Source organism: Tenebrio molitor, chromosome 3, assembly GCF_963966145.1.
Source record: "Tenebrio molitor chromosome 3, icTenMoli1.1, whole genome shotgun sequence".
In the NCBI taxonomy this organism is placed as follows: Eukaryota; Metazoa; Arthropoda; class Insecta; order Coleoptera; family Tenebrionidae; genus Tenebrio; species Tenebrio molitor.
The window spans coordinates 28,568,728-28,585,578 of NC_091048.1; positions in this window are offsets into that span (position 1 = coordinate 28,568,728).

Below are 16,851 nucleotides of genomic sequence, written 5' to 3' on the forward strand. Positions count from 1 at the left end.
TAGTTTTCAAGATATTGCTCTTGGTACTTCTCTCGCACCTAGAGAATCTACCTCGTGACTCCACTTCAGTCACTTCAGTTAATGGACTCACCACAAGATACAATATTTGAACCGTTATTGTCTAATTAATTTGCTTCGTCTGAATTTCTCTGTGTTAGTTTCCAAGGTATACCTTTTGGTACTTCTTGGCAGCTGGAGAATCCCTTAGGTGATTCCACTTCAGTCACTTCACTCCTTGGAGTCACCACAAGATACAATCTTTGGACCATTTATTCTCTAATTTTTCTTTGTCTGGATTTCTCTTTGTTACTTTCCGAGATGTAGCTCTTGGTACTTCTTTGGCACATGGAGAATCTACTTCGTGAAATCAAGATATAATATTTCCACCGTTATTGTCTAATTAATTTTCTTTGTCTGGATTTCTCTGTGTTAGTTTCCAAGGTATACCTTTTGGTACTTTCTTGGCAGCTGGAGAATCCATTTGGTGACTCCACTTCAGTCACTTCACTCCTTGGATCCGTCACAAAATACAATCTTTGGACCATTTATTCTCTAATTTTTCTTTGTCTGGATTTCTCTTTGTTACTTTCCGAGATGTAGCTCTTGGTACTTCTTTGGCACATGGAGAATCTACTTCGTGAAATCAAGATATAATATTTCCACCGTTATTGTCTAATTAATTTTCTTTGTCTGGATTTCTCTGTGTTAATTTCCAAGGTATACCTTTTGGTACTTCCTTGGCAGCTGGAGAATCCATTTGGTGACTCCACTTCAGTCACTTCACTCCTTGGACTCACCACAAGATACAATCTTTGGACCATTTATTCTCTAATATTTCTTTGTCTGGATTTCTCTTTGTTACTTTCCGAGATGTAGCTCTTGGTACTTCTTTGGCACATGGAGAATCTACTTCGTGAAATCAAGATATAATATTTCCACCGTTATTGTCTAATTAATTTTCTTTGTCTGGATTTCTCTGTGTTAGTTTCCAAGGTATACCTTTTGGTACTTTCTTGGCAGCTGGAGAATGCATTTGGTGACTCCACTTCAGTCACTTCACTCTTTGGACCCACCATAAGATACACTCTTTGGACCATTTATTCTCTAATTTTTCTTTGGCTGGATTTCTCTTTGTTACTTTCCGAGATGTAGCTCTTGGTACTTCTTTGGCACATGGAGAATCTACTTCGTGAAATCAAGATATAATATTTCCACCGTTATTGTCTAATTAATTTTCTTTGTCTGGATTTCTCTGTGTTAATTTCCAAGGTATACCTTTTGGTACTTCCTTGGCAGCTGGAGAATCCATTTGGTGACTCCACTTCAGTCACTTCACTCCTTGGACTCACCACAAGATACAATCTTTGGACCATTTATTCTCTAATATTTCTTTGTCTGGATTTCTCTTTGTTACTTTCCGAGATGTAGCTCTTGGTACTTCTTTGGCACATGGAGAATCTACTTCGTGAAATCAAGATATAATATTTCCACCGTTATTGTCTAATTAATTTTCTTTGTCTGGATTTCTCTGTGTTAGTTTCCAAGGTATACCTTTTGGTACTTTCTTGGCAGCTGGAGAATGCATTTGGTGACTCCACTTCAGTCACTTCACTCTTTGGACCCACCATAAGATACACTCTTTGGACCATTTATTCTCTAATTTTTCTTTGGCTGGATTTCTTTTTGTTACTTTCCGAGATGTAGCTCTTGATCTTGGTACTTCTTTGGCACACGAAGAATCTGCTTCGTGAAATCAAGATACAATATTTGCACCGTTATTGTCCAATTAATTTTCTTTGTCTGGATTTCTTTGTGTTATACCTTTTGGTACTTCCTTGGCAGCTGGAGGATCCATTTGGTGACTCCACTTCAGTCACTTCACTCCTTGGACCCATCACAAAATACAATCTTTGGACCATTTATTCTCTAATTTTTCTTTGTCTGGATTTCTCTTTGTTACTTTCCGAGATGTAGCTCTTGGTCTTGGTACTTCTTTGGCACCTGGAGAATCTGCTTCGTGAAATCAAGATACAATATTTGCACCGTTATTGTCCAATTAATTTTCTTTGTCTGGATTTCTCTTTGTTACTTTCCAAGATATAGCTCTTCGGTACCATCACTTGAATTGTACGCCTTGGATGTTTTGTTGAATTTTCGGGCGCCCTCTCGTCTGTCGTTCTGGTGAAAAGCCGTAAAATTTCACCGGGGCTAATGACAGGTTGACAGGGTGTAATTACGAAACGACAACAATTAAAAAACATAAGTGACCCCGTTCGAGGGTAATACTTGCAACCGTAAACACAACAGGACAACCATCGAAACGGTAATTGTCTAATTGAGGGGGTCTGTCGTAAGACAAAATGTAATAATATTAATAATAAGGAGTCGGATAATTATTGCGGCTTGTTGAAAAATTATCGCGGCCCGGAGCCATCTCGCAACATGCATTTTAAACGGGATAATTGTCAGAGGGCTGCTGTTTAAATAACAGACATTTCGACCAAGAAGACAATGATGTATCAATTTCTGGGTTAATAATTGAAAGCGACGAGACCAAATGTTGTCCGATCGATTCAATTATTCTGGAGCGGGGCAGGGAGGAGGCCGGGCGAGGGCAAACGGAGTTGCGGTGACAAAGAAATTGCTAAACTGGGAAGATTATTCTAAAATTGGGTTTATTTGGGTTTTGAGAAGGAAATTTTAAATGTTAAAACTGTTTTCTCTGTTCTGATTGTAAGATTTTGATTTTCTACAAAGTTAGGACACAGAGTTTAGGTGGTACCAAAAGGTACCGAGGTAATCATTTTATCTTTGTCTCTAAAGAAAATTTTACCAAAATTGTTCAAATCTGTCAACAATCAGGAAAAAATGTTTAAAAAATTCTGTCAAAAAATAAAATGACATTTATTTTTTGAGCTACATTTTTTTTTAATTGCTTTTAGTCTTCTACGTTGTCAAACAACCTTGTAGGTAAAATTTCGGCACATTTTAAAAATACACCCTGTATATCATAAATCGGCATTTTGTAGCACTTACTCTTTTCTAAACCCCTGGATGTTACAAAATGCTCTTTGTAAGACTCGTATTCATAATCTCTTTGTACTTTGGGTAGGTACTTTACTGTACGCTTACAAATTCTTCACTGTCAATTTGTCTTTATTTTTGAACAAATCTAGAACCAAAACAATTAATAATTTTCTTCTCTGGAAACCCATGTCTTTGTGAGGCGCAATTTCCTCTACATCGAAGCACACCTCCCTCCCTTTCCTCGTTCCTCCTCCCCCTGCACATTCCTCCCGCCGCTATTCCAATATTTTTTTCAAATTAATATAAAATTCATCGATCCAGCCTTGATTCCTCGAGATAAACGATCACGTAGCCCATTATGGCCGGCGAACAATAACAACGCAAACCCACCATTACCGTACCAATCGTTCTGTTATTTGATTTTTTGTTGTTATTTTCGATCGCATCCCGTCGACGACTTAATTGCTGAAAATCGCCGAGATTCCAGCGTTATCCTGCAGGACGCGCGATTTGCATCCGAATGCAATGCCGACGACTGTGCGTTTAATGTAAAGAGATTAGTTAAAATGTTTTCGAGCTCGCCATAATGTCTGACCGATTATTCCTAAAAGCAATAGCCTATTAATACTATTTAAACGTCTGGGGACACATTCGTTAAGGAACGCGCGAAGAAGCGACGGCTTCGGGGGACGTCCCGCGAACAAGGCGTCCGACGGACCGGAGCGAACCGGTCGGCTCGTCGTCGGGTTTAATCGCGTCGTTGAAAAACGAGAATGTCGCCTCTAATGCGTTTTGCTTGTAAGCGATTATTAATCTTGGAGTGTTTAAAGTTAACAACATGGCTAACATCGTTGTTACAGCGTCGTTATTATGGTTGGTTGTTTTTATTAAGCGATTTCGCGGTTGTAGAGGAAATTTTCTGTTTTGCGAGGAGGCTTAAGGCGGGCCTACACCGGATGGCCCCGACGCATCGACACTATTTTCAACAAACAATTTTTTCGATATTGTCAATCAATAATTCAGCAGCGGCAGAACTGTCACAACACGTTTCGACACTCTTATTTCCGACAGATCAAAGTCTTTTCTTCTTTACATGCGGCTCATTAGACGATGCACCATGCAGACTAGTGAACGCCAACCCTTAGACAATTTGCATGAGTTGCATAAAGTTTACAAATTTCTTTGAAACCTTGTAAAAACAAGACACAAGTGAAAGATAATAAATAAAATGTGTAAACAATGAGGATGACAAACTTTTTATAAAATGCCATTTTGGTTGCGGCAAGTGTGCTTACTCTGAGCACTAATTTTGAGAAAGTTTAATTTGCATTTTAAGAGTTTTTTTTAATAGAAAAGAAAGTAGCAGAAAAAATTATCAATCAATATACAAGTTTTGATGGTTGTTTTTTACAAAATAAAATAAAGGTAGCTGAAAAATATGTATCTCGGGAATAAAGCCTGATCTTCCAGAATATCTTCCCAATGATTTCTTCAGAACCACTGTCGAAATTCATTCGTCGATAATTCGTAAAAACCAGATACAACAAATAAGGATAAAATAATTGTTTATTATATTAAGTATAACATAATTACATAAACATTTTTGTTTTATAATACAAAAATTTCCGATAATATTGCGGAATCTGGAAAAGTGCCTCGAATGCTTGCAGCGTTTCCACGTTGAATGGCAAGGGAAATCCTCTCGAAAAGGAATTTCTTTGATTTTGAATCGCCTGATTCCGCGATAAGTCGGTTTCCGATGACATTAATGAAATCGATGGCTTCTTTGCACCAAGGGCCTAAGGTTTCAAATGCTAAACCTTTAAACACGTAGTTTGACGAAATGATTGAACTATATTTGCTATGTTTGCGTTTGCAAGCCATTTCAGCGGCAAAACCTGAGACTTCAGATGATTTCAATACGTAACTGTCTGCAAGTGTATCTACAACAGTAACGTCCCAAACCAAAGGTTGACCTTTAATCCACGGTACTAAAGTCATCCCATCTGGGCGTTTTCCGTCATCCCGAGACAGTCCGTTTGGTTCTAAAGTTGAATTCACATGAATTGAAGTTAAAGACCGATTGATAATGGAATTAATTTCAGTGTGTCTTGAAAATCTACCACTGCTTTTGAAACAACTTAGACCGTGGGTGCCAATTTCGTCAACTTTCGCATTGCATTTGCAAATATGAGGTGTACAAAGATTACAACCCAATCTTAAACCAATACAAACTTGGAAGGAAGTGTTATCTAAAAGAGTACCAATATTAGGAGAAGGTATTGCATGTAACCAAGATCCTGATTCTCTGCATTGCAAAGCTTTAAAACGAGCCAAGTCTCTAGGTGAATTAAAGATTAAGTCATTGGCAATTATTCTTTTGATATTAATATTATCCCAATTCTTCTGAAATTGTGGAATTGTTGGTATTTCGTTCTCATTTGCTACACCCCAGGCTGCTAAAGCTTCATCATAATGGTGAATATTAAGCTCATTATCCTTTGAGTTTAGTAATAAAGAAACAAGCTTTTTAACCCCATTAATTGAAGATAGGAATGCAGGGAGGCAAATATCGGAAATGCGACGAATTCCCAGACCACCAAATCTAATCGGTAAAGTGGACTGACGCCATTGTAAATCAGTTAAACGTAAATTAAGTATTCTCTCTAAACAAGACTTTAAAGAAGAATCAATTGAATTAACATAATTAGAAAATTTCCAAAATGGAGTTGTTCTTAATAAAAAATTAAATTTTGGTATGAAAAGACAGTTTTTGATTAAAGTATAAGCCACGTGTCTGTTAAGGAGTTCAGTTTTGTTTAAAAGATTTTCAACTGTAATTATAGTTTTTTCGACGGTGTTTTTGAAACCTTGGTCAAAGATTGGAGAGCCTAAAAGAGATAAACTTTCTCGGTCACAGATTTTAATGCCTGGTGCTAAATTTTGAAATTCCTTTATGACTTTTAAATCTGTGTCTCCAGAACAGCAAAAGATCTCGCATTTGTCAAAGTTTAAATAATTGTTTATAAAAGTCTTGTTACGGCAAGTGTGCTTACTTTGATGCTCTAATTTTGAAAAAGTGTACATATTTCAAATTTCAAGATTTTGTCAAAAAAACAAAAAGAAGTTGTTTCTGTAATAAAGTGTCACTTTCTCCCTTGGGTGAATAAACTTCACCCCAAGTGTTGAAACCTTTCCTCCCTTGTGATGCAAACAATTATTAATTTACAAAACGCATTGTGCATGCATTGACTGCAACTCCTTGCACTTATTTTTTCTGCTGTTTTAAATCTTGACATGCGTGCATTATTAAAAATTGCAAAATTTTCCAACAATTTACACTTTTGTTATTTCCCTAATTCCTTGTGGTTGGAAAAATTAAATTAATTTTCTATTCCGATTTGCTATTTGCGATATTGGCTCCCTCTAGCGGAGAGTAGCCACACTACCAACTTAACGCTTTCTCTCTCTTTCAGCCCTTCTCAAACGCACATGTCAGAGTTCTGTTTTACCGACATTAAACAGAAAATGATAAATATCGACACTGTTTTTGTACAATTATTTTTAATACAATTAACTAGATAAACGACTAGAGCAAAAAGTCCAAGAAAACACATTAACAAAATTAGCACTATTTATGTGATTATTTATGTCAATTTATAATTTAAGAAAAATAGTTGCTGACGTTTTTCTACTTATTTTTAGACAAGTCGCTACGTTTAAACAAACAATTTTTTTAACATTAATTATTGACTAGTACAAAAACAACAAACTCATTTTGTAACTGCTTAATTATTTAATATAATTTAAATATTTCCTGTTTGTTTCCTAATTGTTATAATTTTTTTTAATAGTTTTTGTGGAGAAATTTCCATGGTTTGAATTTCATTACACACTACATATTTTATTTGCAGTTAATTTATGGTACCATTTAGTGTAATTTTTTAAGTTAATTTAATTTTTATTTCAATTTGAAAAATAATCAAAGTAAACTGTAAGTTAAATGTCAGATTTCTGTTTTCACTTATTTTGGTTTGTTAATCGAATCGAGCTTGAAACGTGTGTCCTCTGGTCGACAGATGGCACTACCAAAGCACCCTCTATTCCATGGCTCGCTTGTCTCTTTCAAAAAATTTAAATCGCGGTGTAAATTCCAAATTATTTTATTTTTACAAAAAAAAAATAGCTTTTGAAAAGTGTTTTCTTTTTTTTTATTTACATTTTTGAACAACAGAGTTAATTTCTGTCGTCGGTGTTTTGTTGTGGCCCCCCGCGACGCATCAAGCCCCAAATCAGTCCATCAAAATCTCAATTATGCACGTCAAACACCCACCCGAGCCGTCCCTTTCGTTCCGTCGACCGTCCCCGGACACTTAACCCGTCTCTCTTTACCACCCAGAAACAAAAGAATCACACCTAACATGGCTTCCTACATGGCAACGCCATTCAGGTGTTCTAGATGGTGTTTTTTATCGATGCGACTGCCCTCTGCCCACCCAATAAGTGAGTCGCTCGGAACAAATGCCGACACCTCGTAAAGGAGCGGGCTGTTTCACAACCGAGTGCGTCGGGCGCTCGGGGACGGCGACGCGTCCTAGGCGGGCGTCGCGGCGTGACCGCGACGTGAGGATCGGGGAGTTTTATGAGAGTGCGGCTGCGGCGGCGCGGATCCGGGGCGGACGCGCGGATTCGAGGCGGGCGCGTTGTGAACGGACCACACGGTCGCCGATCGTCTTATTGTGGCGGTTGGCGGTATCAGCGGTAATTAGTTACCGTATAAGGCATCACAAAGGGGCCGCCGCGCGAGCCCGGGCCCCCCACCCCGCCCGCCGACCTCAAACAGACCGCCTTGGTCCAAGAGGACGCTAGATTTATTGACGATTATCAAAACTAATTTAGGCTTTGATCTTTGATATAACAATTATGCATTAGGAATACTCTCCGCTGTGCCTGGATTAATTATTGGCTCTGGTGGATTACTCCGGCGGAGCACAAAGTGCGATCGTGGCCTTTGTGGAGATCCGGTGGTTTCCAATTGTTCGATGGATGCTTCACTTTTGATTGAGAAATTTTGTACGGCAAGTACCGCCACCTGGGGACCGTTCTCGGAATGGTACTCTAATTAAGTTTTTTCAGACAAAAATAGAAGGTCGTTTGTACACCAAAATAGCACAAGTTCTTCCAAAGAATTCAAACAAATTTCTTCAAGATGACTACTCGAACATGTGATCTAAAATGGCGACTTTATAATACATATGTATTTTATAATTTATTAATATTTGCTGAAGATTCATTATATTCCGAAAGCTTTAAATAAGGAAAATATGATACATACTTGAAATGTCACAAAAACAATTGAATTATCATGGAGTTTATTGGCATCTTTTTTCAGTTTTGCCGTGCCGAATTATTTTAAGGAAATGAAAGGTATGCAAAGATAATAAGTAAGATATGGTGCTTTAAATATCAACAAAAAAGTCAAATGATTCCGCAAGAAAGCTTCGTTTTTGGGACTTTGCTCGTAGAAACTAAATCACAAGAATATGATAGGAATTCTAACCAGTAATAAGCTAAATATGATACTTGAATAGTTAAAATGTCAAGAAGAAAATTATTGTGCAATTTAAAATTTTATTTCTTGGCGAGTGTCAGTTCAAATTATATTAGGTATATTATATTCAGGAGAAAAGTGGAGGTTTATTTTACTTTATTAAGCGTATCACTACGAAAACCTCGCTTATGATATTGTAAAAAAAATATACAGGGTGTCTCAGCTAAGACTTTCGAGCCTAATATCTCGGTTATTGGTCAACGGATTTTTATGAACTTTAAAATGCAGATATTTTAGACCGTGAAGGTTCAGTTAGTAATAATAAAATTATCTCAAGTTAAAAAATGTAATTGTAACACATGTTTCCTTTATCGAAAATTATGCGCGATTATTATTAGATTGTTAAACATTAAAAAATAGGGGTCTACACAAACAATTAAGTAAATCACTTGTCTGATTCAACGAAAAGATTAGATTTTGTCGTTAGAAATTTAATATAAAATTCGAAGGTATTTGAGCAGTTACCTTTTGAAACAATTGATGATTAATTGCCAAGCAACATTTTGTACACCCTTTAAAGTCTGTCAAAATTGGGCGCGCTTTATTAGTAACGTCAAATTGTGAAAATACTCTAAAAATAGACTACAGCGGCAGAAGTTTCAGTATTGTTGAAAAAGGAAAAAAAAATTGCCTATGGAGAGTGTCCTAAGAACTTCAATGACACAGTTCGTTTTCTCGTGGAACACTATCCAAATGTAGGCTTTACAAAATGTAAGGTTAAGGTTATTTGAAGACACAGGAAGCGTACGTGAACTAAATTACCTTGCTAAAATATCCCGATCGTGTTTTAGTCCTTTATGGAAGAATTAAAGCATTCAATATAATAAATTACGTCCAAATGTTGTCTTTAACTTTGTAAGTGTTTGCAAGGTTAGCAAGATAAACGTCAAATATGTCACCTGCGCTTCTGCGAAAAGGGATGACCAAAATTCTGCAAAATTGTGCGTTTGTTTCATACGCGTCTACGTTTTAGCATTTGCAGCCACGTTTAACACAGTTTTTTGCTTTTTTCTTGCAAACCAGACGACGTCTTTCAAGGACGAGTTTTTCCCTACAGCATTTTTTATTGACGATCAATTTTTTATGTAAATCTTAATTGTTTTAACATTTTAAAAAGGCATGTAAAAATTACGTTTTTAAGACTTGGGTGATTGCATTAATAGGATTTTATTCTTCACCGTCTAAAATATCTGCATTTTAAATTTCACAAAAATCTGCTGGAAAATAATTGAGTTATTATTAGGCTCGAAAATCTTAGCTGAGACACCCTGTATATAAAACACTTATCAACTCTTATAGTTTGTTTTATTATCTCATATTTTAAAGTATCATACCTGACAGAAATTATTCACGAGAATGATAGAGATCTAGTGATCTTTTTATCTTCTTTTTTGTTTTGTTTTGATACTTAACATACTGTGGACAATTTGATTTGTGATTAAATTTAAATCATTCTTCTCGGTCTTCCTATTTTCAATTCTAAAGTAGCGTTGCTCGAATTATTCAAGAGAAAGAAAGAAATGTATTTATGCATAATAAGAGAAATAGTTCGTAATAAGAAAAATATAATGCCAAAAAAAAAAATTATTTCTCGGTCTTACTATTCTACAGGGGATCTATAAATGATTGTCTGGTCCAGCTTGCTATGAAAACTTGTCAAATTTTGAACGTGCCGCTTAATCCTGAATGTCACATTTTTAGGTTAGTTGAGAAGACCTTGTCCCTGTGTACCTTTTTATATGCTTTCACATTTCTTCTTTTATGCTAGTGATAAATACGACCTAGACTGGGCTGTCGAATATGGTATCGACTCCATCTGCTCTTCCAACATAAATAATAATGTTTTTCAGAAAAAATAGATCTTGCAGGTTTTTTAATAAAATCTTAAATTTATTTAACAACATACACAACACAGATTGTACACCAGATTGTTGAGATAAACAGGCTACGGATATTTGTGGAGTCTCTTCCACCCTTTCTCTCGACAATTTCATTACATTTTGGTTGTCGTCCTGATGATTTACCCTTGCTAACTGTTCCGGTTGTTAAAAACCTGTTCACAATTCGTCCAATGTGAATTAACAAAGAACCACCCTGAATGTTGTCTGGATATTTTGCCCGGAATTTATTTTTATAATCAGATAATGAATATATGCATTCACAATTAATAAACTTTCCATTTCTTACGTAGGAAACAACAATGAACGTGTTCTGTTCAGTAGAATAAACCATCATCAAGAAAATAAAGCTAAAATAAAACTGAAACATCAAAACCTAACCTCAAAAATGTTGCCAGTTTGTTTACCTCTAAAAGCGGGTGTATTTGCAATTTGTATTGAAAAATACAGATTTTTGGTGTTTATTAACTGAGAACTGATCAGCTGCGATAAAACGAATATAAAAAACAAAAGCTCCACTGAAAAGTTCGAACAAAACGTCAATGTCAGAAGTGACAGTTAATAACGAACTAAAATTAGGCATCGATTTCACAAAAGCGGCACAATCATATTTTTTTTCCAAAGTTGGCTTGACCCGACAATCATTTATAGACAGTGTATATTCTAGCTCAATATAGCTGAAGTTATTCAAAGAAGGTAATAGAAAAATGTAAATTTTAACTTACCGGAATAAATAAACAAGGTAATTATGATATAATAATTTCATAAAAACTCCACTTTTTAGCTTCGTTGTTAGATATTAATATTAAAGTAATCTAGCTTGAATAATTATTTCGTCGAAAGAAAGAAGTTCAACTGCAAACTTTTTTAACAATATGTAATTGGAGAACTATGATACTTCAAATATCCAAGAAAATTCAAGATGAAAGCTTGACGTTCTTGGTTTTGTTGGTTCATAACTTAGAGTGCAGTAATCTGAATTATTGATTATTCAGGAAAACTAAAAAATGCTGAGAGTAAGTTTCGACTTGCCGGAACTATTGCATGAGAGGTAAAATATAAAAAAAAAATAGTATCAGGGTTAAAGATAATTTTTCAATATTGCTATAGGTACATTCTCCAACGTATATAAAATGTAGGTAGGTTAAATTATTCGGAATAAGTAAAGGAAGGTTATCTTGTAAGTAAGTTTCAATTTGAATGATTAATAAATGAGATATGATACTTTAAATGTAAAAAAATAATAGATTAAAGGCTCGTTTTTTAACTTTGCAATTATAAATTATAAAGTACTATGCGGAATTATTTCGAAAGACGAAAGGAATCTAAAGTTCAAAATTTCTTTTTATTAGTATCGGGTGTTCATTTAAATTTCCGGTAAAAATTGGCGTTGAAGAGTCGATTGTGAACGGACTACGGATTACGGATCACGCATCAGCTGTTTAAATCTTACGTTTTTACACGAGTGGTGCGTTCACAATCAACTCTTCAATGCTTACTTCGACCGGAAATTTAAATGAACACCCGATACCACTAATAAGCGATATGTGATACTTAAAATATTGTGAAGTTTAAAGTTCATTTGCTCAGCTTTACTTTCACATAATCTAAAGTATCATAACTCAAATTACTTAGGATAACTAAACCAATATAGCGGCACAAGCTTCAACTTAATAAAACTATTAATAAACAAGATGTAATATTCCAAATATCTATTAAAAATTGAAGTTCGAGGTTTTGTTTCTTTTCTTTTATTGTATTTAATTTTAAATCAATCTTAAACTTCTGTTTTGATAATTAGGAAGAATTGTAGACTTACTTTGATACTTTGATTTTTGAAATTTTCATCAAAAAACAATTTGCGTTTTTGACGCTATCAACTAACGATTTGGTAACATTCAGAGAGATATTTTACACTGAAAATATGAGTGAAGCATTTTTGACAAATCTACACAAGGTGATTAATTTAAAAATAAGTTATTTAATTTTTCAAAATCGTAAAAAGAAGCACGTTAGAGAAACACACGATATAAATATGAATAATTATTCTGTCTGAAAATCTCTGTCAGAAAAATTCTTCACAAAGAATCACGCCAAAATTATTACACAACCCAAAAATGTCTACCTCTTGTTGTCTTCGGCTCTTCCTTTCCAATCTCTCCTCTTCGCGACCACCTTAATTATTTATTAACGATCGCAATTAGCGCAACTGGTGTCCTCGTTGCGCAACGTAATTGCGCCTCCGTGAAATCTCCCCCGAGACCTCTTCTCCCTTCAGGAAATCATATTAGCTCCTTGTATTAGCACTTTTTTGGTCGGTCCCTCTGAACTTGTTTGTTAGCTTTAAACTTCAGTTAATTATATTTACGCTTCAATTATCACGCGAAAGAATAAACAGTTTTTTGGTGGGTGACGGACAAAAAACATCTCTTGTCTGCGGATTTCCCAATTAGGATCACATTTCGGCGATTAATTAGCGACGACGATTTTTTCCTCGTCTTATTCACGGCACATTCGAAAGTCGTTTCCACCGAAAAAAAATCAATCCAGAGACACGAACCGTCGCTTTAACGTCGTAACGAGAAGAAGAGTTTTTGCCCGATTGTCGAGGCTCATGCGGTCGAGATCCTGCAGGACCAGACCACAAGGATTTTCAACAGACGAAGTGGCAGGTGAGCATTACGGTAGTCGAGAAAAAATCTTCACAATCAGCTTCTATTATATTTAAATACTATTGGCGAAAGCACTTAGTGGCCGATGGCGTTGCACAAAGAATGCTGCGCGCCTAACGGATCGCCATTATCATCGACCTTCGCCACCATCAAAGCACTAATGTCATTTCGAAATTACCGTGTTTGGAGCAAATCGTGATAGAACTGGAAGATTTCAAGTCTTCAGCCCCAAAGCAGAAGAATCGAGTGGATATTTCCCATTCTAGCCTCATGGTGTCCCCCTTGCCGTCCAGATTTGACGCGCATTGCACAATTAGACGAGGTGTGAAGGTCGCCAAAAGAATCGAGTGATGTTTTCGATATCGATCCCGTGGTGTTCTCGTTACCGTCCAGATTTGGTGCCGGGAATTTACGTGGGCAACAAGAAACAATTCGTGAACAACCGTGTCTAGATGCTGTTCACGGTTCGGTTCTGAGAAACATTATATTTACATTAGACACCATATTATAAGGACATTATGCAGGCAAATGTGTACACGAGATAATCGATTGAGCGTGAATCCTGAAGAGGTGGCGAGAGTCACGAAACGAGGATCAAAGTTTAAAGAGTCAAAAGACAAGTTGGGAAAGGGATACAAGTTATATTGTGTTCTATGACAACAAAAAAAAATTTTTAGTAAGTGTGAGTGATATTATTACCATTATTATTATTTTTCAATATTTGGATTATTGTGACATATTTCTATCAATGAAATATATTTTAAATTTGATTTCCATGATCATTGGATTTTAGGGGTTTTTGCTCACTGAAAATAGTTAGCAAAGATGGCAATTGAATCACTAGTGAGGAAATAATATTTACTCACTAGTGAGCAAAGTGAATGTTTTGAGAGTTTGTGGATAGAGGGCGCCAAAAATGTTGTACTGATTTTTTTCAATCTGTTTTTTCGGATGTGACCTTTTCATGTCGTCACTAAATATTTTTTGTTGTTTTTCGGTGGGTTCTAGACTTAGCAAATTGAAAACATTTTGACAACTGCAGAAATATGCAACAGGATGCTCTCAGCAAGCAACAAACGCGAAAAAATCTTCAAGGTTTCATCCTCGACGACGTTTAGTATTTTGGAATGTTTTCCAGCGACCGTCAAAATGTTTCCGCCGTTTCTCGACGAGGCGTTGACGGACAAGATACCTGCGCTAATCTCGCTTCCTTACGAGATTCCTGATTGATGGCCAGGAGAGAAAATCGCATCGTCTAATTGATCCGGTTTTTGTTTTCCTGACACCTCCAATTAATGGGGTCCCCCGGGTGGAGCGGCCGGTGCGCACCTGCCCCCCGAAAGAAATCAATTTTCCAAATTACACAAATAGTGAGGGACCCACGTCTGTTTTTAACGCACCTTTCGGCTTTCAAATTACAGGGCTCGGGGATGAACCGGTAATTTGTGTAAAGGCTACTCATTCCGGACGGTCCTTCTGCCAAGATGATCCGCGATGATACAGCTCGTTTTGATTGGGGGGGCTTTATTAATTTTTTAATTATAAAGTCGGGTGGTCGCGATTAGGGATTCGGTATGGTGGTTGAGGGGGTCTAACGATGGGGCCGGGGCTAACGGATATTAATGGTCGACGAGGAAATAATCAAACGGAATTTCTCAAAGGGGCAAAGTAAAAACCAAAAAAAAAACATGATTCTGAGCATTTTATAACCAAATTTATTTATTAATATTGATCGGACAACGCTGTTAGAAGCGATTCACCACCGGAACGCATTTTTCAAAAATTGATTATGGCAAGTGTGCTTACCCTGCAGCTCTAGTTTTTACAATTCCCCAACTGTTAATTTGTTGGAAATGGAGAGTCCCGATTGGACCACTCTGCTGTAATGAATCCATCAGACCTGATACACTTCGAGTGAGAGTAACCTAATTTAATGGAAAAAAATTAAAATTGCTGCTAAATATTCTAGCTTCTTTGACGTAACGTGTAATTAAGTGTTATTAAAAATTGAATAATAGAAAATTTCAACGCGTCCGAACTGATCTCTTACTTAAATGGAATCGGTTGAAGAAGAAAAATGAAAGGAAAAAGATTTCAAATTGAGAACGCACCTACCTAGTCGTTTCGATTGGTTATTTGGACAAGCAAAAGAGTTTTTGCTCTTGTACAAAATTTAATTAAGGATCAGGTGCTAAACACATGTTGTAAACATAAACATTGCGTCACTTCTTCGTCGTCGTCAAACTTTTACTGTGATGCGTTTCGTTTTTATGATGTCAGTCTAATTTGGAACGTGATCTTTTGTACTTCAGCACTGTTGAAGATTTTTAACATTTTTTTGTGCGGAAGCGACACGAAACATGTTTTGTCCATTACAACAACAAAAAAAGAAAACATGAAAACTAATTATTTTGTAAAAAAAAGTGTCCAAGAATGAAATCTTGAAATATATTATTCTAAATTTCCTTAAATCGGATTTTTAAATGAGATGCCAAAACATTTTGGAAGAGTGTCTGAAAGATAGTCCTGCTGCACTCGTACCGTTGGGATCCTCGCCTTCGGCCCAACTTCCGTACTCGTGATTAAATGCACCATTTTGCTCACTTGTATTGAAAATAGCTATTCTTAAATTTGGAGAAGGTAATTGACTCTCTTTCTCTTTAGCTTTTCTAGATAATGCAAAGCTAATTTAAGTGTTTTTTAAATTGATAGATAGATGATAGATGTACCTTCCATCTTTAAATGGTACAAAAAATTCTTTCATTTTGGGAATTTTTTTTTCTTTGTAACTTTTCTGGACAAAGCCTTGGCGGGAGGTGCATTTAGTTACTACAAAATTTAAATGGTACAAAATATCTTCTCTTCCTCAACTTTGTGAAATACACAAATTTTCTGTCTTTGAAACTTTTCTGCAAAAAGCACAGCTCATCTACATCGTTTTTGAAATTGATAAAAAAATACATCTAAGTAGTCGAAACTTGTCATATCTTCAATTTTGGGAAAGAAATTGGATTTCCTTTCTTTGTAACTTTTCTGGACAACCCTGGGCTAGTGTATTTCTTAAAATTGACAGGAGGTACATCTAGGTACGAAACATTTTTAAATGGTACAAGAGATCTTTTATTTATCTGTTTCTTCAGTTTTGGGAAAGATATTTTCTTTATTTGTAACTTTTCTACACCGGGCGTACATTTTTTGTTTTTAATGTAAGGAAGGTAAATCTAGTTACTCCAAATTTTTAAATGGTACAAAAGAAATAATTTCTTCAAATTTGAGAAAGGAATTGATTCTCTTTCTTTCTGGAAAAAGCACAACAGATTTTCATCTTTTTAAAATTGACGGGAGGTAAATCTAGGCAGTACAAATTTTAAATGGTACAAAAACTCTTCATTTCTTCATTTATGGGACAGAAATTGATCTTCTTTCTTTGTACAGTAGATGTTGATTTCTTCAACTATGAAGTTTTTTTGGCCAAAGCCTAGCTGGTGTACTTCTTTTATTACCAGAAAATAGTAAAAATTTTTAAAAGGTACAAAGATTTTAATTTCTTCAACTTTGTATCTGTTCTTTGGTGAGCCGGTTCGCAGCACAGCGTGCTGCCTACGCGTCCGCTCCCGCCCCATCCTCCCCCAGGCGGCCTCTC